This window comes from Eumetopias jubatus, unplaced genomic scaffold (genome assembly GCF_037043125.1).
Source record: "Eumetopias jubatus isolate StellerSeaLion01/CBP00866 unplaced genomic scaffold, mEumJub1_p1.0 scaffold_13, whole genome shotgun sequence".
NCBI lineage: Eukaryota > Metazoa > Chordata > Mammalia > Carnivora > Otariidae > Eumetopias > Eumetopias jubatus.
Window position 1 is genome coordinate 104,578,426 of NW_028274819.1, and position 12,340 is coordinate 104,590,765.

At 45.8% G+C, this 12,340-nt stretch overlaps 1 pseudogene; it reads left to right on the forward strand.

The window, feature by feature from the left end:
• Nucleotides 1–4,662: 4,662 nt before the first annotated feature.
• On the forward strand, nucleotides 4,663–5,073 carry LOC114211443 (large ribosomal subunit protein uL14 pseudogene; annotated as a pseudogene).
• Nucleotides 5,074–12,340: the final 7,267 nt, after the last annotated feature.

Here is a 12,340-nt window from a genome sequence, read left to right on the forward strand (position 1 = left end):
GCCTAAAAGCAGCATAGATCAGAAAGGAACACAATATACAGTAACAGTCACCTTACACGCAATACAATGGCACTAAATTCATAGCTTTCAAAAGTTACCCTGAATGTAAATGGGCTCAATGCCCCAATCAAAAGACACAGGCTATCAGATTGGATTAAAAAACAAGACCCATCCATATGCTGTCTGCAAGAGACTCATTTTAGACCCAAAGACACCCCCACATTGAAAGTGAGGGGGTGGAAAACCATTTACCATGCTAATGGACACCAAAAGAAAGCTGGGGTGGCAAACCTTATATCAGACAAATTGGATTTTAAACCAAAGACTGTATTAAGAGATGAAGAAGGACACTATATCCTACTAAAAGGGTCTATCCAACAAGAAGATCTAACAATTGTAAATACCTATGCCCCTAACATGGGAGCAGCCAATTATATAAGGCAATTAATAACAAAAGCAAAGAAACCCACTGACAACAATACAATAATAGTAGGGGACTTTAACACCCCCCTAACTGAAATGAACAGATCATCTAAGCAAAAGATCAACAAGGAAATAAAGACTTTCAATGACACACTGGACCAAATGGACTTCACAGACATATTCAGAACATTCCATCCCAAAGCAACGGAATACACATTCTTCTCTCGTGCCCATGGAACATTCTCCAGAATTGATCCCATCCGAGGTCACAAATCAGGTCTCAACCAGTACCAAAAGATTGGGATTATGCCCTGCATATTCTCAGACCACAGTGCTTTGAAACTAGAACTCAGTCACAAGAGGAAAGTCGGAAAGAACTCAAATACATGGAGGCTAAAGAGCATCCTACTAAAGGAGGAATGGGTCAACCAAGAAATTAAAGAAGAATTAAAAAAATTCATGGAAACCAATGAAAATGAAAACACAACTGTTCAAAATCTTTGGGATACAGCAAAGGCAGTCCTGAGAGGAAAGTATATAGCAATACAAGCCTTTCTCAAGAAACAAGAAAGGTCTCAAATACACAACCTAACCCTACACCTAAAGGAGCTAGAGAAAAAACAGCAAATAGAGCCTAAACCCAGCAAAAGCATTTGACAACGTACAACATCCTTTCTTGATCAAAACTCTTCAGAGTATAGGGATAGAGGGTACATACCTCAATATCATAAAAGCCATCTATGAAAAACCTACAGCGAATATCATTCTCAATGGGGAAAAGCTGAGAGCTTTTCCCCTAAGGTCAGGAACGCGGCAGGGATGTCCACTCCCACCACTGCTATTCAACATAGTATTAGAAGTCCTAGCCACAGCAATCAGACAACAAAAAGAAATCAAGGGCATCCAAATCGGCAAAGAGGAAGTCAAACTCTCACTCTTTGCAGATGATATGATACTGTATGTGGAAAACCCAAAAGACTCCACCCCAAAACTGCTAGAACTCATAGAGCAATTCAGTAAACTGGCAGGGTATAAAATCAATGCACAGAAATCAGTGGCATTCCTATACACCACCACCAAGACAGAAGAGAGACAAATCAAGGAGTCGATCCCATTTACAATTGCACCCAAAACCATAAGATACCAAGGAATAAATTTAACCAGAAGCAAAGGATCTGTACTCAGAAAACTATAAAATACTCATGAAAGAAAGTGAAGACGACACAAAGAAATGGAAAAGCGTTCCATGCTCATGCATTGGAAGAACAAACATTGTGAAGATGTCAGTGCTACCTAGAGCAATCTACACATTCAATGCAATCCCCATCAAAATACCATCCACCTTTTTCAATGAAATGGAACAAATAATCCTAAAATTTTCATGAAACCAGAAGAGACCCCGAATAGCCAGAGGAATATTGAAAAAGAAAAGCAAAGCTGGCGGCATCACAATTCCGGACTTCCAGCTCTATTACAAAGCTGTCATCATCAAGACAGTATGGTACTGGCACAAAAACAGACACATAGATCAATGGAACAGAATAGAGAGCCCAGAAATGGACCCTCAACTCTATGGTCAACTCATCTTTGACAAAGCAGGAAAGAATGTCCAATGGAAAGAAGACAGTCTCTTTAACAAATGGTGTTGGGAAAATTGGACAGCCACATGAAGAATGAAACTGGACCACTTCCTTACACCACACACAAAAATAGACTCCAAATGGTTGAAAGACCTAAATGTGAGACAGGAGTCCATCCAAATCCTAAAGGAGAACACAAGTAGCAACCTCTTCCACCTCAGCCGCAGCATCTTCTTCCTAGAAACATCGCCAAAGGCAAGGGAAGCAAGGGCAAAAATGAACTATTGGGACTTCATCAAGATAAAAAGCTTCTCACAGCAAAAGAAACAGTCCACAAAACCAAAAGACAACCGACAGAATGGGAGAAAAGATTTGCAAATGACATATCAGATAAGGGGCTAGTATCCAAAATCTATAAAGGACTTATCAAACTCAACCACCCAAAGAACAAATAATCCCATCAAGAAATGGGCAGAAGACATGAACAGACATTTTTCCAAAGAAGACATCCAAATGGCCAACAGACACATGAAAAAGTGCTCAACATCGCTCGGCCTCAGGGAAATCCAAATCAAAACCTCAATGAGATACCACCTCACACCAGTCAGAATGGCTAAAATTAACAAGTCAGGAAATGACAGATGTTGGCGGGGATGCGGAGAAAGGGGAACCATCCTACACTGTTGGTGGGAATGCAAGCTGGTGCAGCCACTCTGGAAAACAGTATGGAGGTTCCTCAAACAGTTGAAAATAGAGCTACCCTATGATCCAGCAATTGCACTTCTGGGTATTTACCCCAAAGACGCAAATGTAGGGATCCGAAGGGGTACGTGCACCCCAATGTTTATAGCAGCAATGTCCACAATAGCCAAACTGTGGAAAGAGCCAAGATGTCCATCGACAGATGAATGGAGAAAGAGGTGGTATATATACACAACGGAATATTATGCAGCCATCAAAAGGAATGAGCTCTTGCCATTTGCAACGACGTGGATGGAACTGGAGGGTGTTATGCTGAGTGAAATAAGTCAATCAGAGAAAGATATGTATCATATGACCTCACTGATATGAGGAATTCTTAATCTCAGGAAACAAACCGAGTGTTGCTGGAGTGGTGGGGGTGGGAGGGATGGGGTGGCTGGGTGATAGACATTGGGGAGGGTATGTGCTATGGTGAGCGCTGTGAATTGTGCAAGACTGTTGAATCACAGATCTGTACTTGTCAAACAAATAATGCAACATATGTTAAGAAAAAGGAAAAAAGAAGATAGCAGGAGGGCAAGAATGAAGGGGAGTAAGTCAGAGGGGGAGAGGAACCATGAGAGACGATGGATTCTGAAAAACAAACTGAGGGTTCTAGAGGGGAGGAGGGTGGGGGATGGGTTAGCCTGGTGATGGGTATTAAAGAGGGCACATTCTGCGTGGAGCACTGGGTGTTATGCACAAACAATGAATCATGGAACACTACATGAAAAACTAATGATGTAATGTATGGTGATTAACATAACGATAAAAAAATTTTTTTAAAAACCTGCTTACTATTTCAGAGTCTCCCTCATCCCCCTGGAGCTCATGCACAGAATTCAAGCTGAGAAGCCCTGACCTAGCATGAAGTAGTTACCAAGATTCACAGACAGCTATGTGAGCTGTGTGCTCTTGAGGACTTAGGTCACTTTAAAAAGCATGATATCTCTTTCCTTCTCAGATCCATAGGGTGACAGCAACAAAAGCAGACGTGACAGCAACCAGCTGCACCAAGTCACTAACAGATACTGAACAATATGGAAAGAGCATATTGCAAACTTGAGGTCTGTGTCTGCTCTATTTATTGCAGCATCCCAAGTGAAAATAGAATAAAAGGAAAAGACCAGTGGAAATTTAAGAGAATACAGAAGAGTCATTGATGACGAGAAAGACAGTATTACAAAGAGAACCAGGAAAAGGTAACAATATGTAGAGAGACAAAGACACAGGAAAGTCATGGGGAACTGGGACCCAGGGCATTAAGTTTCATCACCTCAGGCATGGCGTTCCCCACAATTAGCTGCAGAACTGCCACGAAAAGACACTAAGCTGGCAACTGTAAAACTGTTTAACTTGTCAGGACTTAAATCAATAAGAACCAGTGTAACATTTGTGCTTCGTGTTCCTCTTATTTGCACAAAAGACAAACTGAAGAAAAACTCTATTTCTCCAGCTTTAAACATTTCCTCCAGGGAGTTGAGATCCTTCAAAAAGTCAACAATGAAATGGTGAGGGGGGGGAAATTAAGCACATTGGCAAGGCTATATTTAGATCCAGCTCAAAGACCCTCTTTGCTTTCTCCTTATCTCCAGCTGGCTCCAATCTCAGCAAAACAATTCAATTGCCACCGATTCACAGCTTCTTATTGGGGCTTCTGACCTGTCTTCCTGCAAGAGCCGGGAAGGGTGGCTGGAAAGAGGAGGACAGCAGCTCTGGGGACAAAGGTCTCCTCCAACCCCACCCCTCCAGAGCAGACATCCCTCAGGCAAACCCATGTTGACTCACGCTGGGGTGTCCTACCCTGCCTTTAAGGCTCACTTTGGGGGTCCTGAAGCCTTCTCTAAACCTTCGCAGGCCAAGGAGGTGGGAAACGCATACCCAAAGGCTGGTTTTGGGTCCCTTTCTGGTGTTCAAGATGTTGAAGCACGGATGTGGTGGGTCCTCCAGTGGGAAATTCCAGATTTCTCTGGGTCTTCTGGTAGGAGCCATGAGTAACTGTGCTGACAACACAGCAGCCAAAAATCTATGTATCCTATCTGTGAAGGGGTTCAAGGAACAACTGAACAGGCTTCTGCCACTGGTGTGGGTGACACTGTGAAGGCCACAGTAAAGGCAAACCAGCACTCAAAAAGAAGGTACATCCAGCAGTGGTAATTCAACAACGGAAATCATACTGGAAAAAGATGGTGTGTTTATTTTGAAGATAACGGGGGTCATAGTAAACAATAAATGTGAAATGAAAGACTCTCCTATCACAGGACCAGTTGCAAAGGAGTGTGCAGACTTGTAGCCCAGGACTATATCCAGTGCTGACAGCATTGCCTGATTCTTTGGTGTATTTGTTTAAAAAAAAAAAATTTAAAATTATTTGCTAAAAAAAAAAGATCATAGGGCTGACTTTTGAATCCCAGCTCTGCCTCTTACTACCTATGTGGCTTAGCCAGTTATTTAGCCTAAGTTCCAGCTTTGTTATCTGTAAAATGGGCAGAATAAAATCTGCCACATAGGGTTGTTGCAGCACATGTGACTGTTGGAAGAATGCACTGAGCATAATACCTGTTGCACAGTAGAAATTCAGGAAAGGTGAGCTGATATGATTAAACCCCCCACTCCCACAAAATGTTGAGCTATGCCTACATCTAAGCACATAACCACACTGGGTTGAAATGATCAAGGCAGATCTGTTTCACAACTACCAAGGGGGAAAGAAAGAAAGAAAAGGCTACCCTCCATCTCCAGTGACTGTCACACTACGGGTGCTCAGAAATGCTTGGCAAATGAAAGAAGTTAAAAGCTATGATGGAAAAACTTTTTCTCCTTGACTTTCACATGCTCGAAATCCTTCCGGCCACCAAATGCCATGGGGTTCCCTAGGCAATTCTCCAACACCAGCTGGCTGTCCTATAATTTAACTCAGTTCTGCTATCTACCTGGAGGGCCGGTGGGATTGCACAGGTTAAGGGCTCCGACCCACGAGACTGCCCCCATCCCACTTGAGATGCCAACTGTTGTCAGCTGTGCTTCTGACCCGATGGCTACAGGTCAGAGGTTCCCTGACGGCCCCCACCTCAGATTCAACTAATCTGTTGAAGTGGCTCACAGAACTCAGGCAAACAGTTGTCTTACTAGATGACCGATGTATTTCCAGTTTACTCTAATTATTGGAGGATATACAGTGCCCCCCCCTTATCCACGGGGACACATTCCAGGACAACCAGGGGATGCCTGCAGATAGAAGTGAACCAATACAGACTTTTTCTCCCCACACGTATGTACCTGCGATAAAGTTTAATTTATAAATTAGGCACAGAAAATTAACAATGACTAGTAATAAAATACAATTAAACAATATGCTATAATAAAGGTTATGTGCATATGGTTTCTCTCTCTCTCTCTCAGAATAGCTTGTGGTACGGTACTCACCGTTCCTCTCCTAGGGGAGGTAAAACGCCTACGTGACAGGATGACGCGAAGTGAACGACGCACGCACACTGAGGTACGGCTAGGCCACTACTGACCTTCTGACTATTCGTCAGGAGGATGACCGGCTGCGGGACCTCCGTAAACCCCAAGTAACCAAAGCTGTGGAAAGCGAAACTGCCGGTAAGGGTGGCCAGAGGGGGCAACCACTGAAACTCAGAAACAGCCAAATGGAAGAGACCTCAGGCCACATGGGAAGGGCCGCTTCCTCGCACTCTCCTAGCGCCTCCACATTTGCCAACCAGGCGCGCTCCTCGGCTTTTATAAAGGCGCCATTTTATGACAAGATTGATTACATCATTGGCCAATGGTGACTGAGCGCACCTCTAGCCCCTCCCACTTCCCCGCCCCCTCCCCTGAGGTTGGAGAAGGGTGTGGCAGAAAGTTCCAACCCACTAATCACCTGGTTGGTTCCCTGGTAACCCATTTCCACCTGTGGTTACCGAGAGGCTTTCCAAAAATCACCTTATTAACATAAAGTCGGTGTGGTTGAAAGGGGCTTGTTAGGAATAACAAGATTCCTTTCGCCTCCATTCCTCTTATCACTTAGGAAATTCTAAGGGCTTTAGGAGCTCTGGGTCAGAAACAGGATGAAGACCAAATATAATAAACCACAATATTACAGGAGCATACTACACATTAAGCCGGCTCACATTTTCCCTATCAATTTAGACTCAGGACAGACCCAAAGAACCTATTCTGGCTTCTGGAAATTTCTCTGTAACATGATACTCTTTGTGGTTGATCCTCTCCCTTCTTTGCCTATTCAATCCGCTTGCTGTTTGAAACTAAATCCGTCATTTAGGGGAAGTGAGTGATCCCCTGCCCCAGCTTAGGGTCCCTGAACTTGGTAAAACCTTCAGCAGCCAGTGGAGACAGAATTAACATTCGCAAGGGCAACCACTCTTAGCCAGCCAGCGGTCTGGGGTCCTCATCTGCATGGACGATAACACGCCCTATGTTGTCTTCAAGGCAGAAATGGCCCAAAGAACTACTCAACCGCTCCCGGAAATGGCCAAATGGCAGGTCAAATTACCCATAACTTTGACGAGGAGGATGGCTGGATGATTCCAGCACCTCTCTTGGGAGAAATGAAATTCAGAATTCAAGCGTCAAGAAAAGGAATCATAAAAAAATCCCCTATGCAGAATTAACATCCTGCCGTAAAACGGGGAAAGGACTGAGGATGCAAAAGTATCCTCTTATTAGCAGAGTGCATTTGTCAGGAAACAACCTCCTCCAGCTGGACCAGACTGTTTGCCTTTCAGATGATTCCTGTCAGGGCCAAACAATCCAGACATTTGCAATTATAGCATATCAATTTGTTTTTAAATTATAAGGCTGCCGGGAAAGGTTGACTCCTTGCCGGAAATATGCTGCGCGGTGCTCTGTCCAGACACAGAGAATTTATGCACCTGTGTGTGCAGCCCACGTGGAGCCACAGGGCTGGGCAAGCTCTGAGCTGGCCTTTCTCGCTCCAAAATAGCACTGGGTCCATGTAAAAATGAGTAAACCTCATTTAAAATGGAGTCAGTCAGGAAGCCCTGAAGGGGGAGCCCTCACACACACCACTCATTGCAGCCTGCAGAACCGGCAGGAAGAAGGACGGTCTCTCCCGACGCCACAACCCACCACGCCCTCAAACTCCTGTTCTTGCCCAATGAACTTTTGTTCAACCCTCCTCAATTTTCTCCTAAAACATTAAAAAGCTGACCTTCCTTTTGTCTCTTCAGACTTGGCTATGGTTATTCCATAGTCTGCTTGTCCCGAATTGCAATTCCATCGCTATTCCTAAACTTCTTTTGCTAATAAAATAGCCGGCTGTTTTGCCTTTTAGGTTGACATCTGCAGATGTCTAACATGGCCTCATTCCAGCACAGGTACAAGTCCCTGGAGGTATCCTCCTCAAAGAACCTGACATTTCCCTAAGTGTCCTTTCAGTGGCTGGGAGAGGTGCTTTTCTTCACCTATTGTGTGTGTTTGCATCCTCTGAAGAGATCCACGTGGGGAGGGTATCCAAGGAGTCGGCCTCCCAGGCTGTCCTGTGTGGAACCCACCTTCCTCTTCATCCACACAGGAAGGGTCCTGTCTTGTCATCTGATAGAGATGAGTGTCGCCTCTCACCTGGAAGACCCCTATGGCCATCTTCACAGAACGAAAGCATAGCCTCTGTTCCAACAGAGTCAAGCTCCCCTTTAATGAAGGGCCCTAGAAAGTATCCTGGTAGTGTCAGAGGAAAAGGTGAGGGGACTTTACCTGGCTAATTTGCCCCTACCACCTGGTATAAGGGTGGTATAAGGTATAAATCAGGGGGAGGTTTACTTAACTGTACCCTCACTCCCCCAGCGGTCTCTTCTGGAAGCCCTCACCATCCAGTGTCTCTCCTCTCCTCTCTGAGGACATTCCACCCCTTTCACACAGAAGGGCTGCCCCAGTCCTGAATCTTTTCTGTGGAAACCTCTGATATCAAGTGGATGTCCGTAAAGTCATTCCCCAGCTGGGCTTCTGCTCACTGTTGGGGGTTGAGGGGTGGTAAGAGCAACGATTATGTCCTGAGCCACAACTGTGTGGTATTCTCAAGGCTCAGTCTGTTCCCAGTATAGAAGGTGGATACACCCCTGAGCCCTGGAGGAGCATGGGCAGCCACACTCCATACCTGTTGGGTCAGCTGTTGCTGGAAATGCAGAGCCAGAATTAACAAATCTGATGCAGCCAGTGCCCCAAAGGAATTTTTTTTCTTCTTATTTTATTCTCACTTATTAAATTTTAAACAGCCCTCGAAGACTCCAGCCTACCACGAAAATCAAAGACAACAAAACAATGTTTGTTTCCTATTAATATGTAAGGCAGTGAGTCCTACTGCAGCAAAGCTGTGAGTTACTGGAAAAAAATCAACCATCTTCTCTGAGGAGACCCAGAGATCTACTCAAAGGTAGCCCCAGCTGGGCCTGGTATTCCACAAAGATCACCACCACCCCAGCTCCTCAGAACCCCAGCTGCCTGCACCTGCAGACCAGGACATGCCCAGGAGCCCTCAGATAGTTTCTGGCTCCCTGGGGAAACTCAAGGGTCCAGGAGACTCCCCAAAACAGCCTACTGCCAACCTACACTCTCTGGCACCAGCTGAGACCCTGCAGACTTGCTAGTTGGGGGAGAGAGGGGTATTCTTTAGGAATTTCCTGTAAAAATGGACAGGAAGCTCCTAGAAAACCAGGTGTGGTCTCCAGGGCAGGCTTGAGGTTATTTGTACTACTGTCTGCATCCTCCCTACCTGAGCTGGGCTCTGCTGATGGCCGTGAGACATTCTGAAGCAACCTTTTAGATACAGAGACCTCTTGAGATAATATGGAAACAAGTTATACAGATCAGTGGCAAGTAAAGTGGGCTTTAAACTGGGTGATCATGTAACTCATCCAAATTAGGATACTTTTGAGAGCAAGAGTATTGTAAATCATTAAGCCAACAACATATACAAATGTCAGATCATTATGTTGTACACCTGAAACTAATATAATGTTATATGTCAATTACAGATATAATGTTATATGTCAATAAAAAAATCATTAAACCTAGACAACATGAGTAAATTGTGACTAGTTTTAGACACTTCCATCCCACTCCTGAGCTTTCAACCCACCCCTGACTCTCTCTTCCAGCCTCCCCGTGCCCGGAGCCTCACCCCAAAGGCAAGGATGGAGGGAGCATCTGGATGAAGTGCAGGCCAAGGAAGGGATGAGGGTCAAACAGAGGTGATACATATTTGCTGGAAATTTTAAAGGGTATTTTCCCTTTAAACCTGGTTTGACAAAATGATTAAAGCATCCGTTTCTATTCTGAATGTTCCCCCTTTGTGAATTTCCATGCCCCCTGCCATGACCAGGACAAAACAGAATTTTGTGGGGAGGAAGGTTCTGAAAGGGGATGGGGGAACCCAATCAAGCCCCCTCCCACCCCAAGCTTATCTGGATCTTGTTCCATGCTCTGTACTCAGGGCTACACAGGAGAGTGGATGCTGAGCCCTGGACGCCGAAGCACTGAGTGTGTGTGTGTGTGTGTGTGTGTGTGTGTGCACTTGTGTGTGTGTACTTCCTTGTATTTGTGCTGAAATGACACTTTCAGACAGCCTAGTTGGAGCAGAATTTCCTCTTTCAGTGCTTACAGAGACAGAGAGAAGGAAAAACAGCAACAGGACAACCCCCTTCTCTCTTTAGCATAGCCTCAGAGGGGATCTTCCAGAAACCCTCCCTTCTACTATGCCCTGAACAAATCATTGTGCAAAGGGCTCAGAGCCTGAGAAGATGGCCCAAATAGCTCCATGTGCAACAATCTGGGCACAACCGGCTGATCAGGGAATTGTCCCAATGGTATGGGACAGAGTCAGAGTAGACATCTGAAAGGGGGGTTGCTAGATGATAGAATTCCAGAAGTCGGCACCATGCCTCTGCCTCCTGCAGACATCTATTTGGGTGGGGGTTACTCCCATACTTTCCAGGCAAAGCTGCTGAGGTTGACCACCTTAATCACCCACGCAGATGCCCAAGATCCAGGACTGGCAACTCCATGGGCCACTAATCTCGTAGGAGGTTTTGGGTGATGCTGGCAGAGGCAATGGTCAACTAGCAATCCCTTCAAGGAAACTGAACTGATAGTTCATTGGCATGCTGTTGACATGAAAGACCAATGTGCTGGCCAGGTCAGGGTGGTCACAGAACTGAAACCTACACAGCAGATGTCAGCCCCCCAAGCCCCTGCCAGCTCACTGCCCCCAAGATCAAGCCCCAAAAGCAGCCCGTCTGTGTCAGGCAGTGGAACACTCCAAACAGAAGAGCCACAAATAACAAAAGGAAGCCCTCCAGGGGCAGAAGCCACCTCAAGCCACAAATCCAAGTGCACAGTGACACCAGTTGAGAAAATTGCCGCCAAATTCCACCTTGTTGCTGAGGACCCAAAAGATTCTTTGCCACCAAACCACAGCAGTGGCAAAGGCTGGGGGGAGGCCAAGTGGTGTGCATACATTCAGACTGAGTGTGAGTGGGCAAGTGAGAGGCTTTCCAGAGGGCTGGAGGGTGGCTGATGACCTGCACACTGCAGGGCACGGAGATGCTTCATGAGGTATAGCACCCGTGCTTCCACAGCTTATAAACCAGCCAGGCCTGAAGGCTGTTCCCATGGAGAAGCTCTCAGTACCATTCTGAGCAAGGCTGCCTTTCTGGAATCAGTGCACAGCCTCAGGCTGAGAGAAGGGATTGTGCATGTGTCCACTGGGATGTGTGGGCTGAAATAATTTTTTCAAAATACAGCTTTACACCCTGTCTCCTCATGTAGCTCTGCTTACCTGTAAAATTCTCCTACTTCCTCTCTGGGAACCTCTGTGGTACCTACTCTTTGAGCCCATTGAGTGCCAAGGGAAGGAACACAGGGTACCCCAGATCCACGCCTCCCATTCACGTCGCATATCTTTTCCCATTATCTCTCACCTCCCTTCCTGCCTGGGCAGCCAAACCAAGAGACCTGGACCTCCTGCCATTTCCTGAGTCAGACCACATCCTGACACCAGGGCTCACCAGCTCTCATGAAATGGCTAGTAACCTTCTCAGGTGCTTCAAAGGCAAAGCCCCAAGGCCCCCGCATGCAGGAAACTAGTTAATCTCACAAAGTGCCTGACTGAATTTCACCCTGCTCTCTCAAGCACATCTGAACGTGGAACCCAGCATCTACACAGATCAGCAAAACATAGTGATTGAAGGAATAACCACTATCCTTTTTACAATATACGATAACTGTCCAAAACACCTGTGCCTTTCCATCTGTGGTTTTCCCCAAATTGGCTCAATACTATTACTGTTGTGGGGAGCATCATGCTGGGTACAAAGACAGTAGGGACTGACCACAAGGCTCACCAGCTTGGCCTCAAGTTGCTTCTAGGTGCTGACCAGGGATGAATCCAAATGATAATAGAGAAGGGGCCAAAGTACAGAAAACAGAGAGTCATAGGAGTTATAGGAGGGGAACATGGGCTGGTTGGTTTATCAGGAAAGCTTTAGGAAGAGGCCAAAAGTGTGCCCACCCTTTGGAGCGAGACGCTGTGATGGAGGGAATAGAACCTGCCATTG